This window comes from Mytilus californianus, unplaced genomic scaffold, assembly GCF_021869535.1.
Source record: "Mytilus californianus isolate M0D057914Y unplaced genomic scaffold, xbMytCali1.0.p SCAF_3, whole genome shotgun sequence".
In the NCBI taxonomy this organism is placed as follows: Eukaryota; Metazoa; Mollusca; class Bivalvia; order Mytilida; family Mytilidae; genus Mytilus; species Mytilus californianus.
Genome location: NW_026262679.1, coordinates 52,702,394 through 52,725,095, shown reverse-complemented (window position 1 = coordinate 52,725,095; position 22,702 = coordinate 52,702,394). Strand labels below are relative to the sequence as shown.

General features: G+C 31.2%; 1 long non-coding RNA gene across 3 annotated transcripts in view; it reads right to left on the bottom strand.

Moving 5' to 3' along the window:
* Positions 1–4,918: 4,918 nt before the first annotated feature.
* The window catches only part of LOC127734855 (uncharacterized), a 29,126-nt gene continuing 11,342 nt past the window's right edge, over positions 4,919–22,702 (bottom strand). Inside the window, exons 4-7 of one of the 3 annotated variants that reach the window (XR_007997794.1) lie at positions 9,027–9,172; positions 8,105–8,177; positions 7,693–7,756; positions 4,919–5,481 (exon numbers count right to left, since the gene is read on the bottom strand). This is a non-coding gene — a long non-coding RNA (uncharacterized LOC127734855). The remainder of the gene's footprint in view (positions 5,482–7,692; positions 7,757–8,104; positions 8,178–9,026; positions 9,173–22,702) is intronic. The other 2 variants (XR_007997793.1, XR_007997792.1) reach the window with 2 other exon arrangements.

The following is a 22,702-nucleotide window of genomic DNA, read 5'->3' as shown; positions in this document are numbered from 1 at the left end:
CTTTGAAGCATGCTCACAAAGGTTCTATTATTGATATTATTTTCATACTGGTCAAAACTTTTTTTTGCTTTGACCAGCTTTGGAGGAGATATTTTCAAAGAATTAATAAAAAATAACACAGAAGTTTACTTTCTAGCTCATCTAGCCCCAAGCATCATGTCAGGCATTGTCATTACTAAAAATCATTCTAATCTGAGAAACAATTTCAACATCTAAACGAAATCATTTACTTATGATACTGACGATCCACCACAAAGTAATATAAATAGAACCATACAAATAGTAAGCAAATACATGTTCTCAGATAACATCTCCCATATAAAAAAATCACATTATGAAAAAATGAACCTATTATGTGTTCCTCTCCTAGCTACAAAATGTATCCAAAATCAAAGATGTGGAACATATTCTATCATAATCATTTGGTAATTAATGCAATTAGTGTCTCTTCCATGCCCGTGTTGAACATAAAAAACTAAATATTAAATTAACAACATTCCTAATGCTCAGGTTGGTTGTCATTGTGCAGCACAGTTAATACATAGAAAACATAAAACATAAAACATAGAACTCTTTTTGTCATATAAAACACTGTCATACATCCAATCATACTATCCACACTGATCTGTGTCCACACTTGTTTCTTAAAAAAAAAAAAAAATTCTCATATTTTATTTTAAATTCTATCTCATAGATTTCTATTTATTCACAAAATTGTGTTTTTTCATGAACAATCTATGCAAATTTGTGCAATTTTGCACGACTTGTAGCTTGGAAAATAGTTACCCATACTATTTATTATATTTTTAAAAAAAGCATAGTAAAATCTTCATTAAGGCAAAGTACAAGAAAATTCTATCTGAGGAAATATATACCGCTAATCCAACTTAAATAATTTTCAAGAGCATTTTACGGAATAAGCATTATTTTTTAAGATAATGAAAAATGCCCTAAAAACTTATAGTATACAGAAATTAAGGACGCCCATCCAGACCCTAATATATATGGCAAGCCGTTGAGGAATTTATTCCCTTTTTTTAATATTGATTTATATTAGAAAATCATTTTTCATATTAAAAAATGATATGATTTTCTAATATTCTAATCAAAATTCCCTAATGACAGCAGTGCTTATTATAAATTATAAGAACTTAATTTGCAAGATAATTTAAGTCAATATAGCATCATATTTTTTCAACCGCTCGCTCAACAGGGGAAGAAAGTGATGATGCCCCTAAACGCACAAATGAGGTTCACTAAAACCAAAGATTTTGACGGAAATGCAACAAACTGGAAAGTGGTCTATTAATGTGATTTCACGGTCTTGCCAATCTCTTTGTATTTATGTCTCTTGTAGAACTAATTAAGTGTTCTGGTGTTCAAAAATTTTTGCTGTTTCTCAATATCTATTATATTAGTATTCAAAAAAATGAAAACACTGTAATTTTCATGCGTCTGAAGTTCTTTTCTGGAATAACCTTCTTAAAGAACGCTCAAAGCTAAATATTTGAAAGCCAAAGCTGTATAAGAACCAAAACAGTTGAGCTATTATCACCAAAATGGACCTATTTTGGGTTGATACCACTGCATGTGGACTACCAGCCCCCAAGGGTATCAGTAATCAATACTTGGGTATTGACATGATTATAAGGAATCTGATGTTCAGTAGTTGTCGTTTGTTGATGTGGTTCATAAGTGTGTCTCGTTTCTCGTTTTTTTATATAGATTAGACCGTTGGTTTTCCCGTTTGAACGGTTTTACACTATTAATTTTTGGGGCCCTTTATAGCTTGCTGTTCGGTGTCAGCCTAGGCTCTGTGTTGAAGACAGTGCTTTGACCTTTAATGGTTTACTTTTATAAATTTTGACTTGGATGGAGAGTTGTCTCATTGGCACTCATACCACATTTTCTTATATCTACTAAAAATAAAAGCCAAATCCTTCTAAGGTCATCTTTTGTTTCAGGGAGTTGAAACCTAATAGTTTCTTAATAATTTTATAATTTATAAACGGACAATTTAAGAAAAGTTTGTTATAAATCATGTCAATACCCAAGTATTGATTACTGATACCCTTGGGGGCTGGTAGTCCACATGCAGTGGTATCAACCCAAAATAATAAAGAAAAAATTTCAAACTGGATTGTCCTATTTTTCTGAAAATTACATAGAGATAAATCTGAACTGTTTACTCTTGCTAGCTGCTTTAATTATTGAAAGTCAAGCCAAAAAGTGCATTTTACCCTAGGCCTATGTTCTTTCTTAAGCATCAGTGGCCAAGTCTTTCTAAACTAGATACTCTAAGAAGCATTCAGATAAAGTCTGGTAAATTTGGCCTTGTAATTTCACAGGAGATTTTTTTTAAGGTTAGGATGGAGGATGTTAAGTGTTGGTATTAAGCTACTTTTCAGCATTTTTTGTGTATTTTGTATGAAAATGAATGTTGTTTTTTTTGTTCAACTGATACACAATACACAATCAATAGGCAATACATAATCTGTTCCTTGAACTGCTTTTTCAAATCAACATGTGACACAAGTCCCACAACATACATGTACACATACTGGCCTCTAAAAACACTGCAAAGGATCTCATTTGTGTAGAGAGCACAATGTAGCACAAAAGTGAATAAAAAAACCACGAAAGACCTAAACAACGTGTTTTTATCCCATATGTATGCAGTGTGCGTCTTTCAAAATATTAACTTGAATCCATTTATACAATTTCTACAAGTTCATAAGTTGTGGCTATCCCTTTTGTCTCGATCAGAAATAAAATAGTCATAAACTAAACTTAACTGAGTGATTGAAATAAAATCATGTGAAACACTCCTAATTTCAGAAACCTCTTTCCTGTTACTGGCATTTGCCATCCAGATTTAATCTAGATTTTTAGATCTAATACCAGGTAATTGAGCAGATACACCTGCATGCAGAAAAAAAAAAACAGTAAATGAAATACCAAAATTAAAAATTCGTAAGGGTTCCGCGGAACCCAGTGTCTCGCCTACTTTTTCTGTTAATCGCAGGCTCAACAAAAATGAGGAAGTAAATCAATAAAAATATTCCTCTTGATACTATCTTTTGATTGTAAGAAGCTTCTGTCCAAGTTTGGTAAAAATCCAGGATAGTTTATGAATCTAATAAATGTTTAAAAACATTAACTGCAGACTGAATCTAATGTTAACTGGAAGAAAAAAAAAATTTCCTTCTAGATACTAGCATTTGACCATAAACAAGCTTCTGTCCAAGTTTGGTACAAATCCAAAATAGTATAAGAAAGTTATTAAAATTTTAAAAACTTTAACCACAGAGTGAATGTGTTGTTTCTTGGCAGAAAATCTAAGTCCATTTAAAAGTAAAATACTGAAAAATAGATTTATTTTTTTACAAAATTTCCTTCTAGATACTAGCTTTTGATCTTAAACAAGCTTCTGTCCAAGTTTGGTACAAATCCAAAATAGTATAAGAAAGTTATTAAAATTTTAAAAACTTTAACCACAGAGTGAATCTGTTGTTTCCTGGCAGAAAATCTCAGTCCATTTAAAAGTAAAATAAGGAAAAAATTGATTTTTTTTTTACAAAATTTACTTCTGGATACTATCTTATGATCATAAACAAGCTTCTGTCCAAGTTTGGTAGAAACCCAGGATAGTTTAAGAAAGTTATTAAAATTTTAAAAACTTTAACCACAGAATGAATGTAATATTTCCCGGCAGAAAAACTAAGTCCATTTATAAGTAAAATACGGAAAAAATGGAATTTTATTTTTTACAAAATTTACTTCTGGATACTATCTTATGATCATAAACAAGCTTCTGTCCAAGTTTGGTAGAAATCCAGGATAGTTTAAGAAAGTTATTAAAATTTCAAAAACTTTAACCACAGAGTGAATATTTGTGGACGCCGCCGCCGCCGACGACACCGACGCCGACGGAATGTAGGATCGCTATGTCTCGCTTTTTCGACTAAAGTCGAAGGCTCGACAAAAATGAATGAGTGAATGATTTCAGAGGAGTTGCGATGACAAGAACAGGACTGACTGATGAACGGACAGACAGACGGACAGACGGATGGGTCAAAAACATTATACCCTCCGCAACTTTTTTGCGTGGGGTATAAAAATCAAAATCTAACTTGACCTGTACTTTTATGGTCCATGACATTCTCAAATAAATTTCATTAACGAGACTTATAATTCATATAATATTACTATAACTTCTATAATCCCTTAAATATTTAGGCTTAAACAAAACTAACAATATATTCATGTTCCTGATAACCCAGACAGCTCATCTGGACACCAGATTTTAATGATTTTTAAAACAATATCCATGTATACAAATTGTAAGCATATATACATTAAAGATAATCATAAAAATTATAATTGATGAAATGCTTCTATGCTGTATTTCAAGTTAAATACTAAATAACGACAAAATCTCTATCATCAACAATCTCCCTGCCAGGAACAACCATGACAACCAACTAAAACGAGTGAACTTGGTCAAACTTCTTTAAAAACTGAATTTGTAGTGGGAAAATGTTGGAAACCTGAGTCCAAAATCTAATGCTCTAAAGACCGTCTCAGGAAGTATACTTTAGACAGTATAAAAAAATGTATAATTATTAAGAACAAAACGATTGATAAAACTATAAATTATATTAAACTCAGCTAAAAAATAAAAGAAGAATGTGTCTGAGGACACGATGCCCTTGCTCAAGCTTTGCAATTTTAAAAATTGAAAAAGGAGCATAACTCTAGAAAAGTAAGTGACTCACTGCCCAAATTTGCAACTTTCCAACTGATAAAGGGGCATTACTCTTAAATTAATTGCAGAAACAAAAATGGGACAAAAGGAACAACAAAAGCACAGAAGGACGTCCTTTCCCTATGGCAGGGGCATAAAAAAACGAAAAAAGTCGGAAAAGATATATATTTAACAACGGTGAAAGCCAAAATATACATTTTATTTTTTCTTTTTTTTTTAAGATTCTCCATCCTTAACTTCTGGAAGTGTTTTGACTAGACACGGACCATTATTAATATATCTAAAAGAGTAGGTCTTCAAATAAAATTGGTCCATTTCAATTCATTTTCAAAGTACCAATTAAATCTAGCCACAGGGGAAAAAAAATAATGAATACATGATTGAATCTGAACTATGAACTCAAAACAAAACTATACATACCAAAAACCAATTCAGTATCAATATGCATGACAAAAAAATTGTCAAGAATGGACATGAGTAGAGCTACCTGAATATATCCTTTGATTTTAATGGTAAAAAAAAGAGAGATTTTAAAATTCAAAATAAGTTATCTATAACTTACAATCTTGTTGAAAATGGAGAATCTTTACACTATTTGTTTTTTTTGTAAAAAATTATAAACATTTTCTCAAACATACACAAAAATTGTCTGAATTATATTCTTTACTGGTACAGTCACCCAATCATTTTCATGCAGCCACAGTTAAAGTTACCTGAAAAAGAAATATTCATTCTTAAACATATCTGTCAAAACTATGTGAAAATAATTGAAACAATATTTAATGCAAAAGAATAATTACCTGGGCATTACAATTATGATGCATATAACATTTCTTTACCTAGCTTTAAAGTGACTCGTGGACATAACTTTTAGACTACCAGTCTTTGTTGGCAAAAAAAGATGAAAAACAAGTCGTTGTTTGTTGTCTATCATATTTGTTTTGTTTATTGTTTTATCCTATATCAAGTCATTGGTTTTCTCATATGAATTATTTCACATTTTGTCATGTTGGGGCCTTATATAGCTTACAATACAGAATAGGTTTTGCTCATTGTTGAAGACCATAAAATGGCATTCTATAGTTGCTAACATCCTTGTCATGTGGTTATTGGTTGATTAATATCTCGTTGGCAATCATACTACATTTCTTAATTTCTATATAGTGGGATTAATTTAGATAAACAAAAACAGAGAGAAGATATCCAAAATTCAAATCTTTGACTTCCCTTACTTGTATCTTGATACCCCCTTCCGAATTATACATATATACACTTATAACATGAATAAACTGTTATCATAGAGATATGTCTCAATTTTTTGTAATTTTGATTATGCAAATGTTGAAATTAAAATGGCAAAACTTAACAAGTTAGGCTAATATTCAAAGTCAATGAACCATGACTGAGGTACATGGCTAAACCATCTTCATGTAAATGAGATGCACCAATGCTAATACAACTGCACACCAAATATCATTGACTTATTATAAGTTGTTCCCTTTAAACAAACCTAAACACAATCATTAACTTGTAGTAAACTATGTAAAAGTTTCAAAGTCAATGAACCATGAAGAGCGGGTGGAGCTATATAATCTCCATGGAAACGATACTTATAAATGCCAATAAATTTGCATACCAAAAACATTAGCAGTTCATCTTAAACTGATCTTATCACAAACTAATATATGTAAACTAAGCAAGTTTCAAAGTCAATAGGCCATGACTGAGGGGATGGGGCCAAATATTCTCCATTGAAATGAGATGTGCTAATGCTTATACAACTGAATACCAATTAACATTGGCCTACCACTAATAGTTCCTCTTGAACTGACCTAATCACAAACTAATACATGTTAACTAAGCAAAATTTTCAAAGTCAATAGACCATGACTGAGGGGGCTGAGCCAAATAATCTACATGGAAATGAGATGTGCCAATGCTTATACAACTGCATACCAAATATCATTGACCTACCCAGGGACTTTCTATACTAACGGGACTGGTCACTTATAACGATGTCTATACAAATTATCAGACTGATCTCGGCCGTAGCTGATGTCACGTGACTTTATAGCAAATCATTTCCCATTTACGGAGTGTTCTTCATAACTATATGTTCAAGTTTAACAAAAACTCGTTTTTATGAAATTTTATACATTTTGTCATTGCAAAATGTTGTTTTTCAAAAGATTTCTCGGATCGTTTTTTAAATATTGATCTTTGAACTTTGAGGTATTTGTTCGTTGAATTTTCAGTAGCCGCCATCTTGTTTGATACGGTAAACCATTTTACACACGCGGGATGTTCTTTAAAACGATACGTCTAAGTTTAATAATTCATCATTCTTTCAAAATCTTATATTTTTTGTCATCGTAAATGGCTATTAATCAGATTTTATATTAACAACTAATAATAATTATATAATTACAATGAACTGTGAAATACGCAAATAACTACTAGCATCGTATATCAGAGATACGAAACTAAGTTTATTGTTGGGTGGTAGCTTTAAACAGGCGGCTTAGTAATCAGTTAAAATCAATAGAGACGAGTCCCGTTAGTATAGAAAGTCCCTGACCTACCACTAATGGTTCCTCATAAACTGACCTAATCACAAACTAATACATGTAAAATAAGCAAAAGTTTCAAAGTCAATAGACCATGACTGAGGGGGCAGGGCCAAATAATCTCCATGGAATTGAGATGTGCCAATGCTAATACAACTGTATACCAAATATGATTGACCTACAACTTGTGGTTCACCACAAACTAGACCTAATCACAAACTAATACATTGTTGACACCGCCACCGCCGCCGGAAACAGCATACCTAAGTCTCGCTTTTTGACTCTGGCAAGCAAGACAAAATCTAGTGACATGCTCTAAGTTGAATAGTTCATAAATCTATGTACTAATTCTCTTACCAAAAAAGTCAGCTCCAATGGCCATTCCCAACCTCAATCCTTACGGACAAGCTGTGATGTTAACCTGAAATATAAAATGCTTCATCATCAAAAATTGTTTAAACTGATCATTGTTGGTATACTTATATATATTTAATATAAACAATGGTAGTCAATAAATGTGTAATAGATGTTGAGAACATGTGTATAAATTGTGTAATTATAAATCGTCTAAAGCTATCCAGCAACCCAGCAAACTTTTTATGTAATTACATCAGATCCTAAGATTTACTTATATAATGGTAGCTGATAAACGAAAGAGTAGACTTCTGACCAACTCCTAAAAGCCTAGAGAGAATTTTCCAAAGAAATTTTATAATACATTTGGTTTTTTTTTTTCTCTTCAAAACTGGAATAACATTCTGGTACTTACCTTCCTTTTAGATGTATTAGACCCCAAAGTTTTATAATCCAACACCATGAAAATCATGTCACAGAAAGGTTACCTAAAAAGGAATTAAAATGGATACATTATTATATATTTTATAAATCCATTTCTGTCAACATTAACATTTACTAAATATTGTTTTGATTTCTTACTACATGTTCACAATAGTATAACATCAACACCTAAGTTTGTAAAATTAATATATAAAGATGGAAAACTAAAAGGAAGTCAAAGAATAATGATTTGAATATCAACTGCATTAAAATCTGCATATTTTACAGAGTTATCTCCCATTGAATTAACAAATCTTGGAAGCTCTATTCCAATCTCAGGATTTACTCTTGCTATTTTTTTTAGAAAATCTTGTTAATATACTTGGTACAAATTGTTTCTTTAAATATTAAACTGGTAAAATAATTCTCGATCGGGTAGATGTTTTCACAATTTTTAGTTTTCAGTTTTCTAACTTGGAAAATATGTTCTCACCATTCACAATTGGCTACTGTGAGAAAAACATAATGTCTAATACAGTTATCTTTTAATTTTTTTTGTTTTAATTATCCTGATAAGAATTCAACTGGCCAATGTACATGTAATGGTGTATAATATCATACCATTAGTATTTGCAAAACTTTCTTAAAATGGTGTTGATACTTTATAAAGGTATTTAAGTTGATTTCTTCTGTTTGTTTTATCCCATTAAAATCAATAGTCAATACCATATTTTATTTCTTTAAGACAAACAATTACACACATAGGACATATAAAGACCATCAGAAATAATAAATACGGTATTGTAACCTATATATCTCCGTAAGAACTCTGTAATGGAAACAAATAATAAAGATTAGTGATGTTTGAAAATTTTTTGTCACTTCTATCAAAGCAGGCTCTCTTAAAAGCTTACAGTAGATTTAGCTTCATCTGTGATAAAAATAAAATATATAGAGTATAGAGTATAGAGTATAGAGTTACGGAAATCTATATGCCACTCTTCCTGGTCTGTTAGCCATATTCAAGGTCGACAACTGAAACATCCTCTCTAAGCTGAATCTGCAAAAATCCAAAATTACAAATTAAACATCTGTGAGTGAACTGAAATGAAATATAAATATACTAGTCAACAAAAGTAACGATACACAAGTTTGAACTCTACTTTATCATAATATATAATAAAATAGGAAAAACTGTTAAATTATCCAATGAAAAACATTCATTTGCAAAGCAAATGCATATGATTAAAAGAATCTGACCAAAATGGAAAGTGAGAAACTACCGTGTTATATAAAACAGGGGTCAAATTTATTTTGCGGAACATAGATTTTATTACAAATTTATTTTATTGAACATAGATGTTCCTCAAATAGTCAAAAAATATCAAAGAGACTTAAGGGCTACAGTTCCAAAGCTACCTTACCATCAGTTCTTTGAAGAAACCTATATAAAAAATAAATATATATACAACAATATACATGAAAATATATAAAATGAAATAAATCAACCAATCTTACTATTAGGTGCAGAACCATAGCTCTTAATTAGGTCCTTATGATATATTATAAAGACCGTAGAGCTATGGTTCTGCAGCTACCTTTCCATCAATTCTGTGAAGAAACCTATATAAAAAATAAATATATATACAATATACATGAAAATTTATAAAATAAAATAAATCAACCAATCTTACTATTAGGTGCGGAACCATAGCTCTTAATTAGGTCCTTATGATATATTATAAAGACCTAAGAGCTACGGTTCCGCAGCTTCCTTACCATCAATTCTATGAAACAAGAGTGCACACGCTGAAATGTCTCGCCTTCTTTACTAATCATTGATATTATGTTGATAGTCCTAAATATAAAGCTTTATTACAACTGTCACATAAACTTAACATTAACCAAGTAAACTAAACATTGACCAATGAACCATGAAAATGAGGTCAAGGTCAGATGAACCATGCTAGGCAGGCATGTACAGCTAACAATTCTTCCATACAACAAATAGAGTTGACCTATTGCTTATAGTTTAAGAAAAACAGACCAAAACACAAAAACTTAACACTGAGCAATGAACCTTGAAAATGAGGTCAAGGTAAAAAAAAACTGCGTGACTGACAACTAGATCATAAAATATTTCCATACACCAAATATAGTTGAACTATTGCATATAGTATTAGAAAAAAAGACCAAAACTCAAAAAAATAACTTTGACCACTGAACCATGAAAATGAGGTCAAGGTCAGATGACACTTGCCAGCTAGACATGTACACCTTACAATCATTCCATACACCAAATATAGTAGACCTATTGCATACAGTATCAGAAAAACAGACCAAAACACAAAAACTTAACTATAACCACTGAACCATGAAAATGAGGTCAAGGTCAGATGACACCTGCCAGTTGGACATGTACACCTTACAGTCCTTCCATACACCAAATATACTAGACCTATTGCTTATAGTATCTGAGATATGGACTTGACCACCAAAACTTAACCTTGTTCACTGATCCATGAAATGAGGTCGAGGTCAAGTGAAAACTGTCTGACAGGCATGAGGACCTTCCAAGGTACACACATACCAAATATAGTTATCCTATTACTTATAATAAGAGAGAATTTAACATTACAAAAAATCTGAACTTTTTTTTCAAGTAGTCACTGAACCATGAAAATGAGGTCAAGGACATTGGACATGTGACTGACGGAAACTTCGTAACATGAGGCATCCATATACAAAGTATCAAGCATCCAGACCTTCCACCTTCTAAAATATAAAGCTTTTAAGAAGTTAGCTAACGCCGCCGCGGCCGCCGCCGGATCACTATCCCTATGTCGAGCTTTCTGCGACAAAAGTCGCAGGCTCGACAAAAACCTATATAAAAAATAAATATATATACAACCATATATACATGAAAATATATAAAATGAAATAAATCAACCAATCTTACTATTAGGTGCGGAACCATAGCTCTTAATTAGGTCCTTATGATATATTATAAAGACCTAAGAGCTACGGTTCCACAGCTACCTTACCATCAATTCTTTGCAGAAACCTATATAAAAATAAATAAATATACAACAATACACATGAAAATAAATAAAATGAAATAAATCTACTAGTCTTACTTTTAGGTGCGGAACCATAGCTCTTAATTAGGTCCTTATGATATATTATAAAGACCTAAGCGCTATGGTTCTGCAGCTACCTTCCCATCAATTCTTTGAAGAAACCTATATAAAAATAAATAAATATACAACAATATACATGAAAATAAATAAAATGAAATAAATCTACCAATCTTACTATTAGGTGCAGAACCATAGCTCTTAATTAGGTCCTTATGATATATTATAAAGACCTAAGAGCTATGGTTCTGCAGCTACCTTACCATCAATTCTGTGAAGAAACCTATATTAAAAATAAATATATATACAACAATATACATGAAAATATATAAAATGAAATAAATCAACCAATCTTACTATTAGGTGCGGAACCATAGCTCTTAATTAGGTCCTTATGATATATTATAAAGACCTAAGAGCTACGGTTCCGCATCTTCCTTACCATCAATTCTATGAAAAAATCTATATAAAAAATAAATATATATACAACCATATATACATGAAAATATATAAAATGAAATAAATCAACCAATCTTACTATTAGGTGCGGAACCATAGCTCTTAATTAGGTCCTTATGATATATTATAAAGACCTAAGAGCTACGGTTCAGCTGCTACCTTACCATCAATTCTTTAAAGAAACCTATGTAAAAATAAATAAATATACAACAATATACATGAAAATAAATAAAATGAAATAAATCAACCAATCTTACTTTTAGGTGCGGAACCATGGCTCTTAATTAAGTCCTTATGATATATTATAAAGACCTAAGGTTCCGCAGCTACCTTACCATCAATTCTTTGAAGAAACCTATATAAAAATAAATAAATATACAACAATATACATGAAAATAAATAAAATGAAACAAATCTACCAATCTTACTATTAGGTGCAGAACCATAGCTCTTAATTAGGTCCTTATGATATATTATAAAGACCTAAGAGCTACGGTTCCGCAGTTACCTTACCATCAATTCTTTGAAACCTATTTAAAAAATCAATATATATGCAACAATATACATGAAAATATATAAAATGAAATAGATCAACCAACCATACTATTTATAGCTGTGGAACCATAGCTCTTTGGTCCTTATGATATTTATTGAACATAGATTGTCCTCAAATAGTCAAAAAATATCACAAGGACCTAAGAGCTACGGTTCCGCAGCTACCTCACCATCAATTCTTTGAAGAAACCTATATAAAAAATAAATATATATACAACAATATACATGAAAATATATAAAATGAAATAAATCAACCAATCTTACTATTACATGTATTAGGTGCAGAACCATAGCTCTCAATTAGGTCCTTATGATATATTATAAAGACCTAAGAGCTATGGTTCCGCAGCTACCTTACTATCAATTCTTTAAAGAAACCTATATCAAAAATAAATATATATACAACAATTTACATGAAAATATATAAAATGAAATAAATCAACTAATCTCATTATTAGGTGCTGAACCGTAGCTCTTAATTAGGTCCTTATGATATATTATAAAGACCTAAGAGCTACGGTTCCGCAGCTACCTTACCATCAATTCTAAGAAGAAACCTATATAAAAAATAAATATATATACAACCATATACACATGAAAATATATAAAATGAAATAAATCAACCAATCTTAATATTAGGTATAGATCCATAGCTCTTAATTAGGTCCTTATGATATATTATAAAGACCTAAGAGCTACGGTTCCGCAGCTACCTTACCATCAATTCTTTTGAAGAAACCTATATAAAAAATAAATATATATACAACAATATACATGAAAATATATAAAATGAAATAAATCAACCAATCTCACTAATAGGTGCGGACCCGTAGCTCTTAATTAGGTCCTTATGATATATTATAAAGACCAAAGAGCTACGGCTCCGCAGCTACCTTACCATCAATTCTTTGAAGAGACCTATATAAAAAATAAATATATATATAAAACAATATACATGAAAATGTATAAAATGAAATAAATCAACCAATCTAACTATTAGGTGCGGAACCATAGCTCTTAATTAGGTCCTTATGATATATTATCAAGACTTAAGAGCTACGGTTCCACAGCTACCTTACCATCAATTCTTTGAAGAAACCTACCGGTATATAAAAAATAAATTTATATACAACCATATACACATGAAAATATATAAAATGAAATAAATCAACCAATCTTACTATTAGGTGCGGAACCATAGCTCTTAATTAGGTCCTTATGATATATTATAAAGACCTAAGAGCTACGGTTCCGCAGCTACCTTACCATCAATTCTTTGAAGAAACCTATATAAAAAATAAATATATATACAACCATATACACATGAAAATATATAAAATGAAATAAATCAACCAATCTTACTATTAGGTGCGGAACCATAGCTCTTAATTAGGTCCTTATGATATATTATAAAGACTTAAGAGCTATGGTTCCACAGCTACCTTACCATCAATTCTTTGATTGATTGATTGTTGGTTGCTTAACGTCCAGTGGCAAATATTTCATGCATATTCAGGACGAGAACAAGTTCACAATAAATACAATAGGTAGGTTCTGTAATAGATTATGGGATTAAGGTCGGAGAAATTAAGACTGCCACGGGAAATGAGGGTATATTCGATAGGGACAGAAATTTAGCCTTGCAACAGGTCACCTACGGACCCCTCAAAGAGTTGTTGCATGGGTTCTTAACGTGCAAAGAACGTGGCACTTTCTTAACACGAGGCATGAGATTTAACGTCCCCATTCTGACCGGACGTGGCTGCAAATTTGTACATCCCGCACAGCCAAACGGACGCCCCACTTTAGCACGGGTTTTACTGCCGGTTGGAGGAAGACCAATGGTGACCATACTTCTATTCCCCAGTCACCCTTGGGGGTTCAATTCTTTGAAGAAACCTATATAAAAAATAAATATATATACAACAATATCCATGAAAATATATAAAATGAAAATAATCAACCAATCTTACTATTAGGTGCGGAACCATAGCTCTTAATTAGGTCCTTATGATATATTATAAGGACTTAAGAGCTACGGCTCCGCAGCTACCTTACCAACAATTCTTTGAAGAGACCTATATAAAAAATAAATATATATACAACCATATACACATGAAAACGTATAAAATGAAATAAATCAACCAATCTTACTATTAGGTGCGGAACCATAGCTCTTAATTAGGTCCTTATGATATATTATAAAGACCTAAGAGCTACTGTTCCGCAGCTACCTTACCATCAATTCTTTGAAGAAACCTATATAAAAAATAAATATATATACAACAATATCCATGAAAATATATAAAATGAAATAAATCAACCAATATTACTTTTAGGTGCGGATCCATAGCTCTTAATTAGGTCCTTATGATATATAGTAAAGACCTAAGCGCTATGGTTCTGCAGTTATCTCACCATCAATTCTTTGAAGAAACCTATATAAAAAATAAATATATATACAACAATATACATGAAAATATATAAAATGAAATAAATCAACCAATCTTACTATTAGGTGCGGAACCATAGCTCTTAATTAGGTCCTTATGATATATTATAAAGACTTAAGAGCTACTATTCCACAGCTACCTTACCATCAATTCTTTGAAGAAACCTATATAAAAAATAAATATAAATACAACAATATACATGAAAATATATAAAATGAAATAAATCAACTAATCTTACTATTAGGTGCGGAACCTTAACTCTTATAATTAGGTCCTTATGATATATTATAAAGACCTAAGAACTACGGTTCCGCAGCTACCTAACCATCAATTCTTTGAAGAAACCTCTATAAAAAATAAATATATATACAATCATATACACATGAAAATATATAAAATGAAATAAATCAACCAATCTTACTATTAGGTGCAGAACCATAGCTCTTAATTAGGTCCATATGATATATTATCAAGACTTAAGAGCTACGGTTCCACAGCTACCTTACCATTAATTCTTTGAAGAAACCTATATAAAAAATAAATATATATACAACAATATCCATGAAAATATATAAAATGAAAATAATCAACCAATCTTACAATTAGGTGCGGAACCATACCTCTTAATTAGGTCCTTATGATATATTATAAAGACCTAAGAGCTACCGTTCCGCAGTTACCGTACCATCAATTCTTTGAAGAAACCTATTTAAAAAATAAATATACATACAACCATATACACATGAAAATATATAAAATGAAATAAATCAACCAATCTTACTATTAGGTGCGGAACCATAGCTCTTAATTAGGTCCTTATGATATATTATAAAGACCTAAGAGCTACTGTTCCGCAGCTAACTTACCATCAATTCTTTGCAGATACCTATATAAAAAATAAATATATATATACAACAATATCCATGAAAATATATAAAATGAAATAATTCAACCAATCTTACTATTAGGTGCGGAACCATAGCTCTTAATTAGGTCCTTATGATATATTATAAAGACATAAGAGCTACGGTTCTGCAGCTACCTTACCATCAATTCTTTGAAGAAACCTATATAAAAAATAAATATATATACAACACTATACATGAAAATATATAAAATGTAATAAATCAACCAATCTTACTATTAGGTGCGGATCCATAGCTCTTAATTAGGTTCTTATGATATATTATAAAGACCTAAGCGCTATGGTTCTGCAGTTACCTTACCATCAATTCTTTGAAGAAACCTATTTAAAAAATAAATTTATATACAACCATATACACATGAAAATATATAAAATGAAATAAATCAACCAATCTTACTATTAGGTGCGGAACCATAGCTCTTAATTAGGTCCATATGATATATTATAAAGACTTAAGAGCTACGGTTCCACAGCTACCTTACCATTAATTCTTTGAAGAAACCTATATAAAAAATAAATATATATACAACAATATCCATGAAAATATATAAAATGAAATAAATCAACCAATATTACTATTAGGTGCGGATCCATAGCTCTTAATTAGGTCCTTATGATATATAGTAAAGACCTAAGCGCTATGGTTCTGCAGTTATCTCACCATCAATTCTTTGAAGAAACCTATATAAAAAATAAATATATATACAACAATATACATGAAAATATATAAAATGAAATAAATCAACCAATCTTACTATTAGGTGCGGAACCATAGCTCTTAATTAGGTCCTTATGATATATTATAAAGACTTAAGAGCTACTACTCCACAGCTACCTTACCATCAATTTTTTGAAGAAACCTATATAAAAAATAAATATATATACAACAATATACATGAAAATATATAAAATGAAATAAATCAACTAATCTTACTATTAGGTGCGGAACCTTAACTCTTAATTAGGTCCTTATGATATATTATAAAGACCTAAGAACTACGGTTCAGCTGCTACCTAACCATCAATTCTTTGAAGAAACCTATATAAAAAATAAATATATATACAACCATATACACATGAAAATATATAAAATGAAATAAATCAACCAATCTTACTATTAGGTGCGGAACCATAGCTCTTAATTAGGTCCTTATGATATATTATAAAGACCTAAGAGCTACGGTTCCGCAGCTAACTTACCATCAATTCTTTGCAGATACCTATATAAAAAATAAATATATATACAACAATATCCATGAAAATATATAAAATGAAATAATTCAACCAATCTTACTATTAGGTGCGGAACCATAGCTCTTAATTAGGTCCTTATGATATATTATAAAGACATAAGAGCTACGGTTCCGCAGCTACCTCACCATCAATTCTTTGAAGAAACCTATATAAAAAATAAATATATATACAACAATATACATGAAAATATATAAAATGTAATAAATCAACCAATCTTACTATTAGGTGCGGATCCATAGCTCTTAATTAGGTCCTTATGGTATATTATAAAGACCTAAGCGCTATGGTTCTGCAGTAACCTTACCATCAATTCTTTGAAGAAACCTATATAAAAAAAAATATATATACAACAATATACATGAAAATATATATAAAATGAAATAAATCAACCAATCTTACTATTAGGTGCGGAACCATAGCTCTTAATTAGGTCCTTATGTTATATTATAAAGACCTAAGAGCTTGGCTTGCACAGCTACCTTACCATCAATTCTTTGAAGAAACCTATATAAAAAATAAATATAAATACAACAATATACATGAAAATATATAAAATGAAATAAATCAATCAATCTTACTATTAGGTGCGGAACCATAGCTCTTAATTAGGTCCTTATGATATATTATAAAGACCTAAGAGCTACGGTTCCGCAGTTACCTTACCATCAATTCTTTGAAGAAACCTATTTAAAAAATAAATTTATATACAACCATATACACATGAAAATATATAAAATGAAATAAATCAACCAATCTTACTATTAGGTGCAGAACCATAGCTCTTAATTAGGTCCATATGATATATTATCAAGACTTAAGAGCTACGGTTCCACAGCTACCTTACCATTAATTCTTTGAAGAAACCTATATAAAAAATAAATATATATACAACAATATCCATGAAAATATATAAAATGAAAATAATCAACCAATCTTACAATTAGGTGCGGAACCATAGCTCTTAATTAGGTCCTTATGATATATTATAAAGACCTAAGAGCTACCGTTCTGCAGTTACCGTACCATCAATTCTTTGAAGAAACCTATTTAAAAAATAAATATACATACAACCATATACACATGAAAATATATAAAATGAAATAAATCAACCAATCTTACTATTAGGTGCGGAACCATAGCTCTTAATTAGGTCCTTATGATATATTATAAAGACCTAAGAGCTACTGTTCCGCAGCTAACTTACCATCAATTCTTTGCAGATACCTATATAAAAAATAAATATATATACAACAATATCCATGAAAATATATAAAATGAAATAATTCAACCAATCTTACTATTAGGTGCGGAACCATAGCTCTTAATTAGGTCCTTATGATATATTATAAAGACATAAGAGCTACGGTTCTGCAGCTACCTTACCATCAATTCTTTGAAGAAACCTATATAAAAAATAAATATATATACAACAATATACATGAAAATATATAAAATGTAATAAATCAACCAATCTTACTATTAGGTGCGGATCCATAGCCCTTAATTAGGTCCTTATGATATATTATAAAGACCTAAGCGCTATGGTTCTGCAGTTACCTTACCATCAATTCTTTGAAGAAACCTATATAAAAAATAAATATATATACAACAATATACATGAAAATATATATAAAATCAAATAAATCAACCAATCTTACTATTAGGTGCGGAACCATAGCTCTTAATAAGGTCCTTATGATATATTATAAAGACCTAAGAGCTACGGTTCCACAGCTACCTTACCATCAATTCTTTGAAGAAACCTATATAAAAAATAAATATAAATACAACAATATACATGAAAATATATAAAATGAAATAAATCAACCAATCTTACTATTAGGTGCGGAACCATAGCTCTTAATTAGGTCCTTATGATATATTATAAAGACCTAAGAGCTACTGTTCCGCAGTTACCTTACCATCAATTCTTTAAAGAAACCTATTTAAAAAATAAATTTATAAACAACCATATACACATGAAAATATATAAAATGAAATAAATCAACCAATCTTACTATTAGGTGCGGAACCATAGCTCTTAATTAGGTCCATATGATATATTATAAAGACTTAAGAGCTACGGTTCCACAGCTACCTTACCATTAATTCTTTGAAGAAACCTATATAAAAAATAACTATATATACAACAATATCCATGAAAATATATAAAATGAAAATAATCAACCAATCTTACAATTAGGTGCGGAACCATAGCTCTTAATTAGGTCCTTATGATATATTATAAAGACCTAAGAGCTACCGTTCCGCAGTTACCGTACCATCAATTCTTTGAAGAAACCTATTTAAAAAATAAATATACATACAACCATATACACATGAAAATATATAAAATGAAATAAATCAACTAATCTTATTATTAGGTGCGGAACCATAGCTCTGAATTAGGTCCTTATGATATGTTATAAAGACCTAAGAGCTACTGTTCCGCAGCTACCTTACCATCAATTCTTTGAAGAAACCTATATAAAAAATAAATATATATACAACAATATCCATGAAAATATATAAATCGAAAATAATCAACCAATCTTACTATTAGGTGCGGAACCGTAGCTCTTAATTAGGTCCTTATGATATATTGTAAAGACCTAAGAGCTACGGTTCCACAGGTACCTTACCATCAATTCTTTGAAGAAACCTATATAAAAAATAAATATATATACAACAATATACATGAAAATATATAAAATGAAATAAATCAACGAATCTTACTATATGGTGCGGAACCATAGCTCTTAATTAGGTCCTTATGATATATCATAAAGACCTAAGAGCTACGGTTCCGCAGTTACCTTACCATCAATTCTTTGAAGAAACCTATATAAAAAATAAATATATATACAACAATATACTTGAAAATATATAAAATGAAATAAATCAACTAATCTTACTCTTAGGTGCGGAACCATAGCTCTTAATTAGGTCCTTATGATATATTATAAAGATCTAAGAGCTACGGTTCCGCAGATACCTTACCATCAATTCTTTGAAGAAACCTATATAAAAAATAAATATATATATAAAACAATATACATGAAAATATATAAAATGAAATAAATCAACCAATCTTACTATTAGGTGCGGAACCATAGCTCTTAATTAGGTCCTTATGATATATCATAAAGACCTAAGAGCTACGGTTCCGCAGCTACCTAACCATCAATTCTTTGAAGAAACCTATATAAAAAATAAATATATATATAAAACAATATACATGAAAATATATAAAATGAAATAAATCAACCAATCTTACTATTAGGTGCGGAACCATAGCTCTTAATTAGGTCCTTATGATATATCATAAAGACCTAAGAGCTACGGTTCCGCAGCTACCTTACCATCAATTCTTTGAAGAAACCTTTATAAAAAATAAATATATATACAACGATATACACATGAAAATATATAAAATGAAATAAATCAACCAATCTTACTACTAGGTGCGGAACCATAGCTCTTAATCAGGTCCTTATGATATATTATAAAGACTTAAGAGTTACGGTTCCACAGCTACCTTACCATTAATTCTTTAAAGAAACCTATATAAACTAGAGGCTCTAAAGAGCCTGTGTCGCTCACCTTGGTCTAAGTGCATATTAAACAAAGGACACAGATGGATTCATGACAAAATTGTGTTTTGGTGATGGTGATGTGTTTGTAGATCTTACTTTACTGAACATTCTTTCTCCTTACTATTATCTCTATCTATAATGAACTTGGCCCGGTAGTTATAGTGGAAAATATATTGTAAAAATTTACAAAAATTTACAAAATTTATGAAAATTGTTAAAAATTGACTATAAAGGGCAATAACTCCTTAAGGGGTCAATTGACAATTTTGGTCATGTTGACTTATTTGTAGATCTAACTTTGCTGTACATTATTGCTGTTTACAGTTTATCTCTATCTATAATAATATTCAAGATAATAACCAAAAACGGCAAAATTTTCTTAAAATTACCAATTCAGGGGCAGCAACCCAACAACGTGTTGTCTGATTGGTCTGAAAATTTCAGGGCAAATAGATCTTGACCTAATGAACAATTTTATCCTCATCAGATTTGCTCTAAATGCTTTGGTTTCAGAGATATGAGCCAAAAACTGCATTTTACCCTATGTATTATTTTTTAGCCATGTCGGCCATCTTGGTTCGCAGCCGGGGTCATCGGACACATTTTTTAAACTAGATACCCTAATGACGATGGGGACAAGTTTGGTTAAATTTGTCTTAGTAGTTTCAGAGGAGAAGATTTTTGTAAAGGATTACAAAAATTTACGAAAAATGGTTAAAAACTGACTATAAAGGGCAATAACTCCTTAAGGGGTCAATTGACCATTTTGGTCAAGTTGACTTATTTGTAGATCTTACTTTGCTGAACATTATTGCTGTTTACAATTTATCTCTATCTATAATAATATTCAAGATAATAACCAAAAACGGCAAAATTTCCTTAAAATTACCAATTCATGGGCAGCAACCCAACAACGGGTTGTCCGATTCATCTGAAAATTTCAGGGCAGATAGATCTTGACCTAATAAACAATTTTACCCCATGTCAGATTTGCTATAAATGCTTTGGTTTCAGAGATATAAGCCAAATTCTACATTTTACCCCTATGTTCTATTTTTAGCCATGGCGGCCATCTTGGTTGGTTAGCCGGGTCACCGGACACATTTTTTAAACTAAATACCCCAATGATGATTGTGGCCAAGTTTGGTCAAATTTGGCCCAGTAGTTTCAGAGGAGAAGATTTTTGTAAAAGTTTACGGACGACTGACGACGGACGCAAAGTGATGAGAAAAGCTCACTTGACCTTTCAGGTCAGGTGAGCTAAAAATAACAAGAAATGATTGTAACAGGATGCTGTTACGAAGTCTCCCAAACGAAGCTCCCATAATTCGTAATTCCCAGGGTCGCCTGACATTGGGCAACGTCCATTGAAAATTGGTTTGGTCCAGTAAAGTTATATGCATAAGTGATGCCTGGGGACTAACCTTGTATATCATTCAAATCATCTTGGCATGACAAACCAGAATATATATGGTTTAGGGGTGGGGATCTCAACCATTTACAAGATACTAGAATATTGGGGGTGGGGAGGAACCCCTGGGGACTGGCCCTATACGTCATTCAAATGTTCATTACATGACGAACAGGAATATATATGGTTTAGGGGTGGCGATCTCAACCATTTACAAGATATTAGAACATTGGGGGTGGGGGGAACCCCTGGGGACTGACCGTATACGTCATTCAAATGTTCGAGACATGACAAATAGGAATATATATGGTTTAGGGGTGGGGATCTCGACCATTTACAAGATATTAGAACTTTCTCAAATGGCAGGGGGTCGGGATGACCCCTGGGGACTTACCCTGTATATCATTCAAACCATCTCAGCATGACAAACCAGAATATATATGGTTTAGGGGTGGGGATCTTGACCACTTAGAAGATATTAGAACTTTCTTAAATGGCAGGGGGTGGGGGTGACCCCTGGGGACTTACCCTGTATAACATTTGATGTGCTTTATCATGACAAACCAGAATATATATGGTTTAGGGGTGGGGATCTCGACCATTTACAAGATATTAGAACTTTCTTAAATGGCAAGGGGGGGGGGGGGGGGGGGGGGTGACCCCTGGAGACTAACCCTGTATTTCAGTTGATGTGCTTTATCATGACAAACCAGAATATATATGGTTTAGGGGTGGGGATCTCGACCATTTACAAGATATTAGAACTTTCTCAAATGGCAAGGGGTGGGGGTGACCGCTGG